General features: G+C 33.7%; 1 long non-coding RNA gene across 1 annotated transcript; it reads right to left on the bottom strand.

Moving 5' to 3' along the window:
* Window positions 1-6,096: 6,096 nt before the first annotated feature.
* LOC126712149 (uncharacterized) lies at window positions 6,097-9,717 on the bottom strand. The gene is made up of 3 exons (XR_007651060.1): window positions 9,410-9,717; window positions 7,714-7,797; window positions 6,097-6,514 (listed from the first exon to the last, which is right to left on the bottom strand). It is a non-coding gene; the product is annotated as an uncharacterized LOC126712149 (long non-coding RNA).
* Window positions 9,718-15,627: the final 5,910 nt, after the last annotated feature.

Genomic DNA, 15,627 nt, shown 5'->3' with positions numbered 1-15,627 from the left:
ATCATGCACAGTAGCGGAAAAGTAAATAACATAACGATATGATCACATAGGAAAACCAATGAAATAAACCGTTTCAAGGTAAAAACCTGTGGAGGATTTAACCTAGCTATCCTTAAGGTAAAACAAATTCACTATAAGAGAATTGAAGTTTTTGTAATAAGATTTAACCTTAAATCTATTGCTACCTTCAGTAGTAACTTACTGACATGACTACGTGCAAGTTTTGAATTCACAGACTCATTTTTTCTTGGATTTGCACCATATCAGCACCCACACTTATGACTTTGAGATCCCACTCAAAGGTTTAGCAATACAAACTTTTTAGTTTGTGACTCTAAGACCACCCATGAAGGTTTAGATCATCAATAGATGTTGATCTTGTTGCAGCAATTTCAGATCTACCGGTTTTAATGGTATGAGAATGCTTTTCGGTAATGACTTTGAAAGAGGAGGGCATAATACCTTTTAAATTTCATAAGAGCACTTCCAAAGTCTCTAAAAAACATTGTTAGGACATATGTGATTCACTTGTTAGGAACATATGTCACTATTTTATGTAATTGGCTAATCCTTTGACAAAACGCACTTTACTTATAATTGGGTAGATCTAGGTATTTTTAATACTTCAAGAAACTGTGTTTCAAGATCAAGTGTTGAAATCATCAAGTCTGTCTAAAAAACAAGCTGAGAAGTGCAAGTTCATTAAAGTTCGATAGTTAGCATGTGTCGAGGTTTAAGAAACTATTTAGCCCGTGTGCTCGACACCTCCTATCTGTCGAGGTTTAAGAAAGAATCAGAAATTCTGATCTGTTTTCTTGGAATCCATGAATGTGTTTTTGGGACTTCTTTTCTTCTAACCCTAGACATATAAAAGAGTTATTTTAAGAGCTGTAAAAGTGTTCACAAGTTGCACAAGTTTTGAGAAAAAGTCTGTTCAAGCAAATTGTGATCGGAGACAAAATTTTGCCCTAGTTCATCTTTTCTGAAGAAGTTGTTGTATTTATGCACCGTAGGGTTTTATGAATAAACATTTTTTTGATCTTCATCACGTGGATGAACTGAAAAACTTTGTAGCCAACAACCTTCTCTAGTTGGTGATTGAAGTCGCGTACTGGGATCCGCGCAATTAGTTAATCACGTACTTGGGAGCCATGCATTAAAAGGAGAAATTGTCACTATAGAACAAGTCCAATTGGGTATTAGGGTAAGGGTTCAACTGTAGGTTGGTATAAGGTACTGAAATTCCTTTACTTGTAACCGCTTATTGTGATAATACTAGAATTTTGGGAGTGGTGACCTAAAAATCAACCGTTGGGATTTTTGCCGTGTAGGTTTTCCCCATTCGTAAACAAATCACCATGTCATTTATTTTCCGTTGCATACTTAGTTTAATTGGTGATTTGTTTGTGTTACCATGCGCTTTGTATGTTAATTTGATTAATTAATAAATTTGGCTAATTAATCAATTAATTTAATCACAAAGGGTCAATACGTTTTTGGCCTATCAAATGTGCCTTAGGGTTTCCTTTATATACTATGTGAAATAGATTTAAAACCCTAATCACTTAATGGGCTTATGGACTCTTGGGCTGAAATTAAAATTCTGTAGATGCGATTCTTGATTGGTCGAACCTGGCATGTTTTGAATTCTTGAACCTACAGCTTCTTTTTTCTTGTATTCTAACTTGCAGCATCTTGAGCATTGTCTAATAAATCCTATAGACTCTAAGATCTATATCTAGACAAGTTTGTACTCACAGTTTGTCAATTGTTTAAAAGTTTTAAAATCTAACAACTTCATTTGTCTTATTTAACTTAATATTTCTAGACTAAACAACTAGACAAACTAAGTTCTAACAGTTACAATTTGTTCACGGTTGCCAAGCTAAAAAGATAGACTTTACACATTGTTTCAAGACTTTCATCTCTCTCACAAAGCACAAAACTTTTCATATATCCACTCACCATTTTCACCTATAGCACTTCTACTACGTTATATATACCTAACGTTAAAAAACTTTGATGCCATATGTTTGGTGCTTTTTTATTATGTTTTAGCCTTCATAATTTCTTGGTTTCTTTGTAATTTTTTTACTACTATTTAGTGTGGTATTGGTATGAGCCTCAACCATAAAAGTAAAAAATGATGATTATTTTGAAGTTTTTTTTTTTTTGGGAATCAAGATTATCTCAGTTTTAGTTGCAACCCCAAGTTTAGTTGCAACTATTCAAGAATAGTGTGCAAATGGTGTACAGACTACAATCATATTGTTAGTTCCCTCCATCAAAGCTACAATTAAGTAGTTCTTCACATAATTTTTATGTTCTTTCTCATGTATCTTTCAAGTGCAATACTTATCCACCTGTATCTTTTTTATTACTTTTGTTAGTGCCGTTAATTATAGTTGTTGCGGTTTGTTAGGATTAGTTTCAAATTATTTAATTTGTTGTTACGGTTTTGATATACAATTGTAAGTTAATTAGTGTGTTCTACTTCTCAATATAGAAACAAAGCTCATGTGTAAAATTAATAATACAAGATCAGTTCTCCCAATTTTGGCTTATACGTTTCTTGAATTTTAGCATTCTCTTTGTTTGTTTTTTTATTTTTTTTTATTTTTATTTTTTTTAAAGTATATAAAGGTCCTATTAGAGGCAGTATTTATCCATTTTTTTCTTTGTTTGATTACATTTTCTTTATGTTGCTACACAAATAATTTTTTTCATTTAGATTATGAACGAAGTGTTTGAGATTGGAGTCTTGGGATTTGGTGGTGAGAATGAAGTGGATTAGGAATTGTTCGATTTTAGAAATAAAGTCTACATTTTATCTAAATGTTATTTTATTATTTTAATTATTAAATTTATAATATGGTATAGATTCCTAGAAATTTCTAATAACTACGCAATTCTAATCTCATATATATATAAAGTAAAGAAAACCCACTCAATAGTTGGAAACTACTTCTAAGATAATGAAAATTTTTAAAAATATGAATTAAGAAAATTAGGTTTTAAAGTATTCAGCAATATTATGGGAAATATTATAAATACTATTTAAAAAAATGAGAATTATATACGGGTCTTAAAAAAATAAAAATTATTTTTAAATGAAATTACGCACGGGACATTATCTAGTTATAATAAAATGACTACACACATAAAGTCAGTTGAAGATTGAAGGATCAAATTCGGTGCAATTTTTTTTTAATGACTTATAGTACTGAGTAAATATATTCATTTTTTTTTAATAATATAATTAAATATGACACTACGTTTTGAACCATGTAATTTTTAAGTCTATAAATTTTTATGTTTTATATACCTTTTATTGGTGCAAACACAATAATAATGGAAATAACACAAATAGAAACCGAATAATACTTTTGAATATTATTAATTTGAAGATAAAAATACACAACACTATTTGGGTGGAGGAACGATACTCGCTCTCTTTAAAGAGATTTAAACCCTTTGGTTCCCTTTACCTCTCCCTTGCGCACGTATTTAGCACAATATCTGATTCAATACATATCAGACCACTAATCACTATAATTAAAAAGAACAAAAGAGTCTCTATCCTCTTCAATGAGAGATTAAATATTTCACTAACTCTTTATCTTTCATGTTAATTTCCATACCATTATAATTATGTTGTCATATTTATTCGTTTTAATTGAATAATATTAAAATGCGCCAACACTTTCAAAATTTTAGATAATGTATAGTTCTCAGATTGGATGGTAAATATCATAATGATAATACACAAATATGTAGTTAAGATATTCTCTTATTTCTACAACTTTAGTATAAGATCCCAATTCCATGCTTAAAAAAGGACATAGTAACAAATTGAAATGGCTTAGTAATTCGCATTTTTATTAGCTTAGTAGTTGGTATTTTAAAGGGGTTGAAATTTCAAAAGCATGCAACAAGGTAGCTAATTAATGTGAGTTGTGTAACTTGTAGTGCAAATGATATCCTAGGGCACACTCTTTTATCACAATCAAATGGTAAGTATTTGAAATTTGGCCCCTAACATCAACATCCTTGTGGGTTGTAAGAAATCTTTCAGGTCGAAATTCATTTGGATCTGACCACACATGTGGATCTCGATAAGGATTTGGAATATTAATAATGAGTCGAGTGCCTGTTGGGACATGATAGCCATCCAAAGTATAGTTTTCAGTGGACTGGTGCGGCATTAAGAGTGATATAAACGCATTGTTTCTTTGATAATAGCTTGGAGATGGACCAAATGTTTCATGTCCGGTTCCTCTACTAGCTTTTCTCTACCAACCTAGAGGTCTAATTCTTGTTAGACTTTCCTTAAAACTTTATCCGTTGTTGAGATGTAAAGATAGAGCCAAAGTTAATGTTACAGTTTTTGTGTCTGTACCAGCTAAGATAAGGACCTACAAAAATAAGAAAAATTGCATTTGGCCTAGCTTAATTATTTGGTTAAAGAGGAGACAAAAAGCGTATGTAAGCAAATAAGTTAGTTTTTGGCCTAGTTAAAAGGCAAACAATCATTCATTCAATTTATATGTGATTAAATTTGTAGATATAATAATATAACATGTATTTGGTTGTAGTTTATTAGATTTTTTTTATGCATTGAAATTGAATGATTGTTTGCTTTTTATTTAGCAATCATTAAATTATTAGTATTTTTTAATCTCATTTATTATACTTAATGGGTGATAATTTTATTTGAAAAAAACCTAGGTTGATGGGCAAGTTTAGGACTATTGACTTATTATATATATATATATACACACATTACTATTTTAGATTTTATACTTTATATATATATAGAGAGAGAAACTAATTTTATGTTTGGAGCATTTCAAAGATAAATTTTTGGCTGTGCCTCTGCTGTGGACGAAAATTTTTAAGCCGGATCACGTAAACTTTCATGTGAACTCTTTTTTATGCTTCTATTTTTCATTCAGTTATCACACATAATCATAAAAACGACTTTAACAATAGCGAGAACGAATAGTAATGATGAAAATATTCAACTTGGGTAGCAATTTCGTCCCCATGCCATGTACGATCGAGATCCACCTAGCCTGCGACATTTTCGTTTGTTGTTGTGTGGCATGTGCTCGATAAGGATCCCTCTGCTATTTGGCAACACTGGTTTGACTTGTAAATAATTCTACAATCGTTGAAAATTTTTTATCGTACGATATGATAAATAAAAACCATTTCTGGAATTCCAAATGGCCCATGAAATTTTTTTTTTTAAGGAAAAATTGGCCCATGAAATTGTTCCTTACAACTAGAATTCATCTTTCATCAGGCTCACTGTCATATATTGGATCTTCCTTAATCCGAGTGTCCACACGTTTTGGGCTAAGGGGCCAGACAGTGTACGTTGAGCTTCTTGGGTATATATATATAGCACATTTTTTGAAGCGGGCCATATGAAAATTTTGTTTAGGCCATTTGGTTTGTTTGTTTTTTAGAGATATATATATATATATATATATATATGTATATGTATATATTTTAAATTGTTTCTAGTACGGGTAAACCCATCGGACCCGCAGGTTGATCTGTCCCAAAAATTAAATGCTTTGGGTCGGGTATTGTCCTTTGGATTTGGGTCAGATTAATGGGTCCAAGTCTAGATTTGCCAGGACTGTATTTGAGTATTGAGCTTTGTGGACTATAGCAGTAGATACCTCTGGTCCATAAGGACCATAACTGAAAGAAAAATCAAACAAGAAATGAGTGTATCCATAACTGAAAGAAAGTTCTGAACAAATTATAATGAAACGACACACATATAAGTCAGCTCATGTTATTTTCGGCGTTGTCTTTTGTAATGTTGTTAACCCAAACCCACTGGGTCTGGTACTTTTGATTATTTTTTATGTTGGACATGGCTTTGAGGTCAATGATGTTTTGGTTTAAGTTTTTATATTAGATATTATTAGTCGCTAACCCGTGCGATGCACGGGATGGTTAAACTTGAAACACACTTGTAGTTTTTGATACTATCTCAATCCCTCAACAATCTTTACCCTTCTAGCAATATATATATATATATATATATATATATATTTATTTATTTATTTCTTATCCTCAAACCAAACTTATTTAGCGCATCTTTTTATTTGCTTCAAAATAAAGCATAACATTAATCTACCATGTGCTTTTACCAGTTTTATAGTAATAATTCCCCATGTATAATCATTCCCATCCAAAATATTAACACACAAAACAAAACTCCCCAATCAAAGCATTAAAACGTAAGAACATATGGAAAATGCTAAAGGTACTACCAATTTTACAACAAAAAGCTTACGCAACTTACATCAATAAAAAATAAAATAAAAAAAATTTAAAGTGGGCGCATTTCATGAATTAGCCCATCCATTACAGTGATGACTCCAATTTTTCTAAAGCACGTCATCCGATATGTTGGATTTATGAATGCAATATTATGCAAACTATGAACATTTCCAATTAACAGGAAACCAAACAAGTTCAAGAGATACACCTAAAAAGGGAAACATTAAAAAGAAAAAATTGTCAGCTCAAATTTTAATTGCTTTAGTCAAATGAGTTCCATAGCAGCAAATTGCTAGCATCATAACTCATTTAGTTCATAAATACAATAATAGAATACAAACAGAATAAATTGCTGGCATCATAACTCAACTAAATGGTATAATCACATAATACATCAATTTATGAACTTAAAATAAAATATGAGGCAAGAAAATCCATTGAGAAAAAAAAGTACTCACATTTTATATAAGCCTATGCACCATAGAACTATGTTAACCTCAATATCAAATTACAATGGCTACAATACAACTTAAGAAATGAATGCAACATAAAGAAAAGAAACTAAATAAGAATTGAATAGGTAGACTCAAGATACCTCCATATGCACTGAAACTTTTTTCAAGAGAAAGCAAAAACAATCACCTTTAAATCAATATCTACAAACATTATTTCATGATACTATTATACGAAGGACATAAGTAGTAAGCCAGAACCCAAAATATTCTTATATGCCTTAATCTATATTCCCATAATATAGTAATTCAGAATAAAGCTTATTTCAGCATCAAACTTAGCACAATAAAATCAAGTTTATGGCATAATTTTAACAATTATAGGAATATCAGCTATAAATCAAAATGGCAGTCAAGAATATATATGTACATTTCAAAGTGGCAAGGATCAAAACATGTGCATATCTCTAATTTTAACATGATTATATAGATTAAACAAACACAATAAGGATAAAATATATACACACACTCACATTGAATCATTAAAATCACTATTATTTTCATGGACTTATGGTTATCTACAGGAATTGGTAACCATCACCGAGGAAAAAAAAATCTAGAGTCTTCCAAACTTAAAGATTGTCACCATTCCCATCTCTTAAGAAAAAGGAAAAGAAAGGCATGATCGTGTTTCTTTTTCTCTATTTTAAAAACATCATTTAAAAATACTCAAAACCAAATTAACCCAAATACTCTAAACAAAAAAGCAAACCAAATGTGACACAAATATCCTAAAGATAGCAAATTCTAACCAAATACCTTTATCAAAACAAAATCTAACCTAGAAACAAAAAATCAAAGATTTAAAATCAATCCGACCAGAATACCCAAAACTAATCATATTCAATTCCATTTTTGAAAGACCATAAGTTCAAAATCAATCCAACCAATATACCTTATCAGAATATGGAGAAGAAGGATGAAGAGCATGAGGAGCAAGGAATGAATCATGCCTTGACAGAAGCAAGACCAAGTGAATCTGCAGAATTGAAAAACAGAGTAAACGGCTAGTAGCTTAGGAACTAAAACTACATGTAGCTTCGGATTTAATTAGTAATGAGTTAGTTACTACACGTGAGAAGCTTGGTTATTTTACTGTTTACACGTGTCAAGTGTAGTTAGTTAGAGATAGACTTTTTACTCTGTTTCGTATATAAGTTGTATAGCTGATTCTTCTAATGATGATTGAGAAGTATTTTCCCAAATTCCTTTTGATATACCTGTTTTAGATGGTGTTTTGGGGAGCAAAAAATTATGTTGGTTTGGAATTTTGTTGCAGTGGAAGGCCAGACAGAGTCTTTTATAGATCATATGTAAATCGTGTTTGAAATAGTACTGAAACCTAAATCACTTGAATTAACTACATTTGAAATTACCTGAATTCTTTCTATCTTTCTCACGATGTCAAAAATCTTCTTAAGTACCTCTTTGTTAGATTTTTGATGCACTTACAAAGACAAAATGACATTGAGGAGTATTTAGTAATTTACCCAGTGAACGATTTTTAAAATTCAGATTTTTTAAAAAAAAAAGTTGAAATCTTACAAACATGAGAATGTACTTGGTGAATCTAGTGGACTTGCACAACATGACTAACCCTCCAAGATAGCAAGATATTATCACAAATTAAGATGCATTAAAATTTAAAACAACAATTCCATAACAAAAGAATCAAGGGTAGTTCAAATAGTTCATATTGTTAATCTCATGCCATAAAGGAAACAACAATTTCTGAAAAATTTATTGACTAAGTTCTGTTAACAAACAGGCAGAGCACATTGTTAAACAAAAAATTGAAATAAATAGACATTGAGACTTGAAGCTCAAATATTTGACATACTATAGTAGAAGTGGAAATCCAATTCAGATGCAAAGTTTGCATTATTAGCCTTGTTGATCAAATATGACAAAACTCATCTCTAACATTACAGAGTGTGTATACTAACGAAATACAATTTAATAATAAAATTGACCTAATCATTGTGATATGTGAACAACATGGCCTTTATATCATAACCCAGGATAAACTTTAATTTTAGAAAAATATATACTGAAAAAACTTGACAACAATGGAAGAAAAGAAACATGGGAAATGAAAATATAAAGAGGGGAATATATTTCAACAAAAAAAATTAAAAACGGCATAAATGAAATGGCAAACAAAGCTTTATTTTTTGGTAACATGAATCTATATTCTTCAGAACTAAATCAATCCATGAAGATCTCCAGAGATTTCTCTTTGGAGCGAAGACATACTCAAAACAAATTTAACCCAAATATCCAAAAGAAATACCAAATCTAATACATATAACTGATATTAAAAACAATTCTAACCCAAATTTCTTACTCAAACCGAATCTAAGCCAAAACCTGAATGCAATCCAATCCAATCCAATCCAATCAAAATACCCAGACCTAAATCATAGCTAAACCCAAATTTAAAGAACCTAAACCAAAACACAATACAATTCCACAATAGAACACCCACCAAAGAGCACCGTTTCTGGTAGGGATAGAACCCAAAACTATGTCATATTTCATTCCCAAACCTAAGAAATAAGGAAAAAAAGAAAGAAAGAAAGAAAAATTACCGATGGTAGTTCTGACGGTCTGATGGTAACGGTGCACCTTACAAATTGTATATTTGTGTGCAGCGGTTCCTATGGTCGAAGTATTGGGAGGGAACAGGCAGGGGCAGGAATGGCCAGCCATGGTTATTTCTCCCTTGGGTTTGTTCTTGAAGAGGAGAAGCCATTTTTCTGAGTTTTTCAACCAAATAGAGAGAAATTGTTTCAAAATTGTGCATAGGAAATACATTTCAGAAGAGAGTGAGACAGAGATAGAGAAAGGGAGAAGGGAGCGTATAGGGAGAGGGAAAAAGTGAAGTGTTTGATTTTTTTTTTTTTTTTTTTTTTTTTTATATAGTTTTTTATGGGTAGGAATATGAAATGAATTTGTAAATTGCTACCCAAGAGTCAAAACGTTGTATTTTTTTTTTCTCTGAGAAGAACTTAATTTTTTTTGAGAAACTTTTAAGATGAAAAACGTTGTAGCTAATGAATCAGAAAATTGTTTCGCATAGACCATTGAACCAAGAGTCACCTCTTTTAAGGTTTTTAAAATGTAAACATGGTAGTGATTTATGTAGTCACGTGGCGCAATGAGAAGCAGTCAACAAAAGTCAAATGTTTCGGCTATTAGTTATTATATAGATATTGGCCTTTTGTAATATATGGATATAACGTTAGTTTGCCTTCCTTTTTCTTTTTTTTAGAAATAATTACAACATGCTTCTAACCTTATAGCTTGAACATTTTCTCCCTTAAACTCCTAAGCACTTTATACATGGAGAGGTACTAATTCAGTTATAAGGCCTTTGGCTAGTTTTCCTTCCTTGGTTTGGTTGCATATATAATTATTTTTTTCTTTCATTGTTTATGATTAGATGGATTCTATTTATAGGTAGGGCTGACAATTTTTATCCAAACCCATGAACCCACACATTACTCACTTAATTTGGATAAGTCTTGAGCTAACCCAATTAAATATTTGGGTTAAATGGATAAGACCCAAATGGGTAATTCAATTAAATGGGTTTTGATGGGTAAACCATTAGTTACTCAACTACCCATTTAAAATTTAAAGTTTAATACTTAAAAAAACAAAAAGTCAAAAACCCTAACAAACAAGAGAACATCACTACAACTAGGGGTGTTCACCAAACCGGATAAACAACATAAACCGCACCAAAACCGCCCGCAAAATGGCATAACCACACCGCACCGCAAGTAACAATTCACCGCACCGCACCGCACCACATCGCATGGTGTAGTGCGGTTTGCGGTTTTATAATAAAAAAAATTGCACAAATTGCACTGCATCACACTGCACCCTCTCTATATATTAATATATTTATTTATTTTTAATATTAAATATATTATTAATAGTTTAATATCCCTAGTTTTCCCAAAAAAAATAAAAAGTTTGATAACCTTAGCAAGTGTTGACTAGGAAAGTCAGCCCAAAATAAAGGAAAACTAACCCAATAGTTTAAAACTTGGTCCAAAACAAAGGAAAAAAATTAGTTTTGGGCTAGGTAGGAAAATCCCAAAATTAAAAAATATACTGATTTCAAACCGTTCAAATTGCATCTTATATATAGCACCGCAAAAATGAGGTGCGGTACGGTTCTAGTTTTGGCTAAACTTTAAACCGCACCACATAGCACCACACATGTGACCGCAAAAATAAGGTGCGGTGCAGTTATGATTTTAGCTAAACTGCACCGCAAAATGTAGTGCTAAAAATTGCCCAAAATTGCACTACACTACACCACGAACACCCCTAACTGCAGCTATAGCTAGCAGCCTCTTCTTCTATCTAATGTAAATATTTTCTCCTCCATTTTCTAGGCGTTTTCTTAGCTACTAAACTAGACAAAATCTAAATACCTTTCCCTTTTCGACTTTGCTTTGTAAAACACTTGCAAAACCTCACTCACTCATGCAGAAAGAAGAAGAGCACATAACAAAAATTGGGGGAATCATCGTTGGGCTATGATTTGGATTCATGGTGTCAAAAGCGACATTGGAGGGACCCAAGACAATGTGCTATGATTTGAACTTCATGGCATCAAAACCATGGATATCATTCACTTGAATACGTCTTACCAATCTGTAATTACTCTATATTTTCCTTAATTTTTTTACTAATCCTATGTTTGTTTGCCGAGAAAAGTTCGAAGAAAGGGAAAAATAGCCATCTTAGGTTCAGTTTGGCGTTTGTGTATTTGCTATTTTGCTCTGTTTTAGGGCATAATTTGTTTTGAGGGAAAATATTTTCTAGAGAAAATTTGAATTAGTTTTGGATTGAAAAATCTATGTGATTTGCAGTTTTGCACATTTTAGATCAAGGTGGATAGAGACTTAAGAATGATTCCTCAATTCTTATGATTTAATTAATATATATATATATATATTAATATTACTTATCTTCTGCTTGGTTGCCAAGAAAAGTTAGGAGAAAAGAAAATCTGCAGGTTAGTTTCAGTTTCAGCGTTCTTATGTTTGAGGGAAAGGTGAATTAGTTTGGCTGAAAAAAAAAAAAAAATTCACAAGTAAGAGAATTTCTTGTTGAATTGCTGAATATGAATTTTATAATGGGTTCAATGGGTGGGTTGGAGATTAAATGGGTTTGGTAGATAATGGGTATTTATTATTATTATTTTTAAATGGGTCATAAATGGATAAATGGGTAATTATATACCGGACTCATTCATGATCCAACCCAAATCATACCCAACCCGCTCGATTGTCACCCTTACCTATTGGTAATCCAATTCAATGTTGGGCCACACCATCTTGTTTTGTTAGGAAAATTATATTTGGTTCTGGGTAGGGGTGAAGATCTATGTTTAGTGGTTTGATCAGTACTGTGTATTCTTTTACCTGGATGGAAGTTTTAAAGGTTGGTTGTATGTTAATGCATATTCGTATTTTTAATAATCATGTGAATTGATGGAGGTTGACTAAATTGCACTAGTTGCATATCTACATGATGCGTGAAAATAAATAATTATATTGTATTGTAATATAATGTATAATTTTTTCTCTAAATTTATTGAAGAAAATTTGTTATCCCTAAAAATTAAATAGTTTCTATTCGGTCTAATTAGGTCTACTTCGGTTCAATTTAGTCCAATCGGTCAATTTCAATCCCCTTCGATCCAAATAATTGGGTCTTAAATTGATTCTTTTTGTATATTGCCTTTTCAAGTTTAGCTCAAAAATTCTTTTTTTTTTCTTCTTAATTTTTGAGTTGAAAAGTATGAAAATTTATTATATTTGGGCTAAATTCTTTAGTTTTGAGTTAAAAAATACAAAAAAAAGATGTTAGAAATTAGAAATATGAGCTCTAAAAATGCAGTAAAAATGATACATATTCAAAAGTCTTATTTGGTCCACATTGGTTCTATTTGGTCCATTCTGTCATCTTCAGTCCAATTTGGTCTTATTCGGTCCATACCATCCTATTTGGTCAATTTAGTCCTATTTAGTCCAGTCTATCCACTAAAGTTTTATATGGTCCACTTCAGTCCTATTTGGTCCATTCGGTCGACATTAGTCCTATTCTATCCATTTCGGTCCAATTCGGTCTATATTGGTTTTATTCAGTCCATTTTGTCCACTTTGGTCCTATTCAATCGAATTTGGTCATATTCGGTGCATTCTATCCACTTTGGTTCTATTTGGTCCATTCTATCCACTTTGGTCCACTTAAGTCCTATTCAAGCCATTCGGTCCATAATGGTTCTATCAGTCCATTTTATCTACTTCTGTACTATTCAATCAACATTGGTCCTATTCAGTCCAATTTACCCACTTCAATCCTATTTGGTCCAATTTGATCCCGCTTGATCTATTCTGTCCACTTTGGTCCTAATTTGTCCATTCGTTCTTATTCGGTCCACTTTGCTCCTATTCGGTCCCCTTCGGTTCTATTTTGCCCATTCGGTCCACCTTGTTCCTATTTGATTCTATTTTGTCCATTCAGTCCACTTTGTTCCATTTGGTCCAATTCGGTTCATTTTGTTTCACTTCGATTTATTTTTGTGCACTTACATAATGGGAAAAAAACATGTTTAGTTTGAAAGCACCTATTTTAAATCCAAATTTATTAAAATTATATATAAACCTTAAACTCATAATATGTAAAATCTTAAGTATAATATTTATTGTTGCTATGTTTTTATTGAAAATAATATTAGAAGAAAAAAAGTAAAAAAAAAAAAAAAAATATATATATATATATATATTGTGGGTACACGATTATTTAACGGCCCAATAATGACGTTGGGCTCGTACATAAAAGATCCCTCACAATATGATTTGTAGAGAGTGGGCTTAAAAGGCTTGCTTTTGATCACGGGGTGATGGTCCGGCCCTGATTTTGGGGGGGCTCATGCAAAAAAGGAGTTCAGTTTGAACATTCAAGCCCTACAGCGTCATAGCCTGAGGGGTTGGACTCCTTGGACTTAGTCCGAGGAGCATCAAGTTCTTCCCCATCCCCCCTCTTCTTCTCTTAGCTTTCGTTTCCTTTTATACTCGCATTCCTTCCTCTCTTTAGGGTCCACGTGTAAGCTTTACCTTCGGGGAAGAGGACTTGTCTTATCAGCCCATACCTCTAATGGTTGGGAGTAGACGTAAAAGTTGAATAGCATGGTCAAGAATAGGGGCCTGTCAGGTACAGAGTTCTCTACCACAGTATTGGCAGTCTTTTCACTTATCCTATCCGTGCATTAAACCCATCCTTGACAATAGGTCTCCTCAGTTCAGGCCTTGGGCCTTGATATAGAGCGGGCCTGGGCCACGAATTTTCTGGCCCACAATAGCCCCTCAAAATCCTGCTGCCCGACTTTTAGTTGGGGAGGAGGGTTTTGGTGACTTTGGGCCCACCTCACGGCTCGTTCAGATTCTGCACTCCACTCATACTTGTGTTTTTACATTCACATGGGAGACGTGCCCAGTCAAAAGTCATCCCTTCGTTCGCGAGTACTCTGAAGTTTCAACAATCGAAGCGCGCCTTCCCGAGGATCTTGAGATTCTACGGTTGTGGATGGTGTGGGAAATTGAGCCAGAGCTGCCTAGTCTGCAGCGCGTCTTGGGAATCTGCTCAAATGAAATTGAATGACCCCTCCTTACCCTTTATATAAGTAGGACAAGTGGTTGTTCTCCTGGCATATAAACCCTTCCGCTCTCTTCAGAATCATAACCCTTTGTCCATACCCAGTTCCCTCCTCCGGTGTCATCTCCCCTTTGTGCCGTATGTTTGAGGCTTGGGTGGAGATGGAGGAACTTCACCCGCCACAGAGGCACAAGACCCTTCCGAGACGCAAAGTGATGTGGCCTGGGTAGGGGAGGCACAAATTTAAGGTGTCTTCCCGCTTAGACATGGTGGGGACGGCGTTCTCCCCTCTTTTAGTCAAAATCCGAAGCAGGTTCTGGTCACGCCAGATTTTTGGTGTGTCAGAAGAAAGATTTTCCGCCATCAGCGCCGTCTGCCTTGTCGCAAGCAAATTTTGGTGTAGGCTCCTCAACTTCCGGTTCCCGGCACCTTCTCTTCAACGGTGTGGGCCTCAAGTTGGGCTCCCTGCACCTTTTCTTCAGCTGCGCTAGCCTGAAGCTGGGCTCTCTCTGCACCTTTTCTTCAACGGTGCAGGTCCCATGCTGGGTTCTTTTGCTGCCTGAGTTATGGGCATGTAAAAGTGTTGAGGAATGTAAGGTTGAATTTATTCAACCATCTAATTGGCTTTATTCCGTGCCAAATTTGCTTGTAATTCAGCATTTAGTAACCCTGTATTTAGGTGGGATTGTTGTAAGGGTAGTGAGTGAGATAGTGTGAAGATTGCTCAAGAGTGTGCAAGAAAACAGAGTGTCGCGGCTGGGACTCGTGGCTGGACTCGCGGCTTCAACCCGCCAGAAGATGCACACGTGCCAAGCATGCTGGAAGATGAACAGTCATGCTAGCTGGAGCACTACAGGACAAAACAGGACAACTGGCCATACGGTTAACTCGCGACTGGAACTCGCGACTTAGTCAAGCCGCGAGGTCAAGCCGCGAGCCACCCCTGTTTTGGAAAAACCTGACGTTTCGCATTCCTCTTCACTGCAGTATAAATACCCTTTTAACCCACGATTGAAAGAGAGCTTCCAGAGAGAATTTTGAGAGAGAAACCCTAAAGAAAAACCAGATTGTTTCACCCACAATCTCTACCTTAGAGTCTCATCAAATTCCCTCACTCTCTTCCTCT

This window comes from Quercus robur, chromosome 2 (assembly GCF_932294415.1).
Source record: "Quercus robur chromosome 2, dhQueRobu3.1, whole genome shotgun sequence".
NCBI lineage: Eukaryota > Viridiplantae > Streptophyta > Magnoliopsida > Fagales > Fagaceae > Quercus > Quercus robur.
Note: the sequence above shows the minus strand (reverse complement) of the source record. Positions and strands in the feature narration are given on the sequence as shown.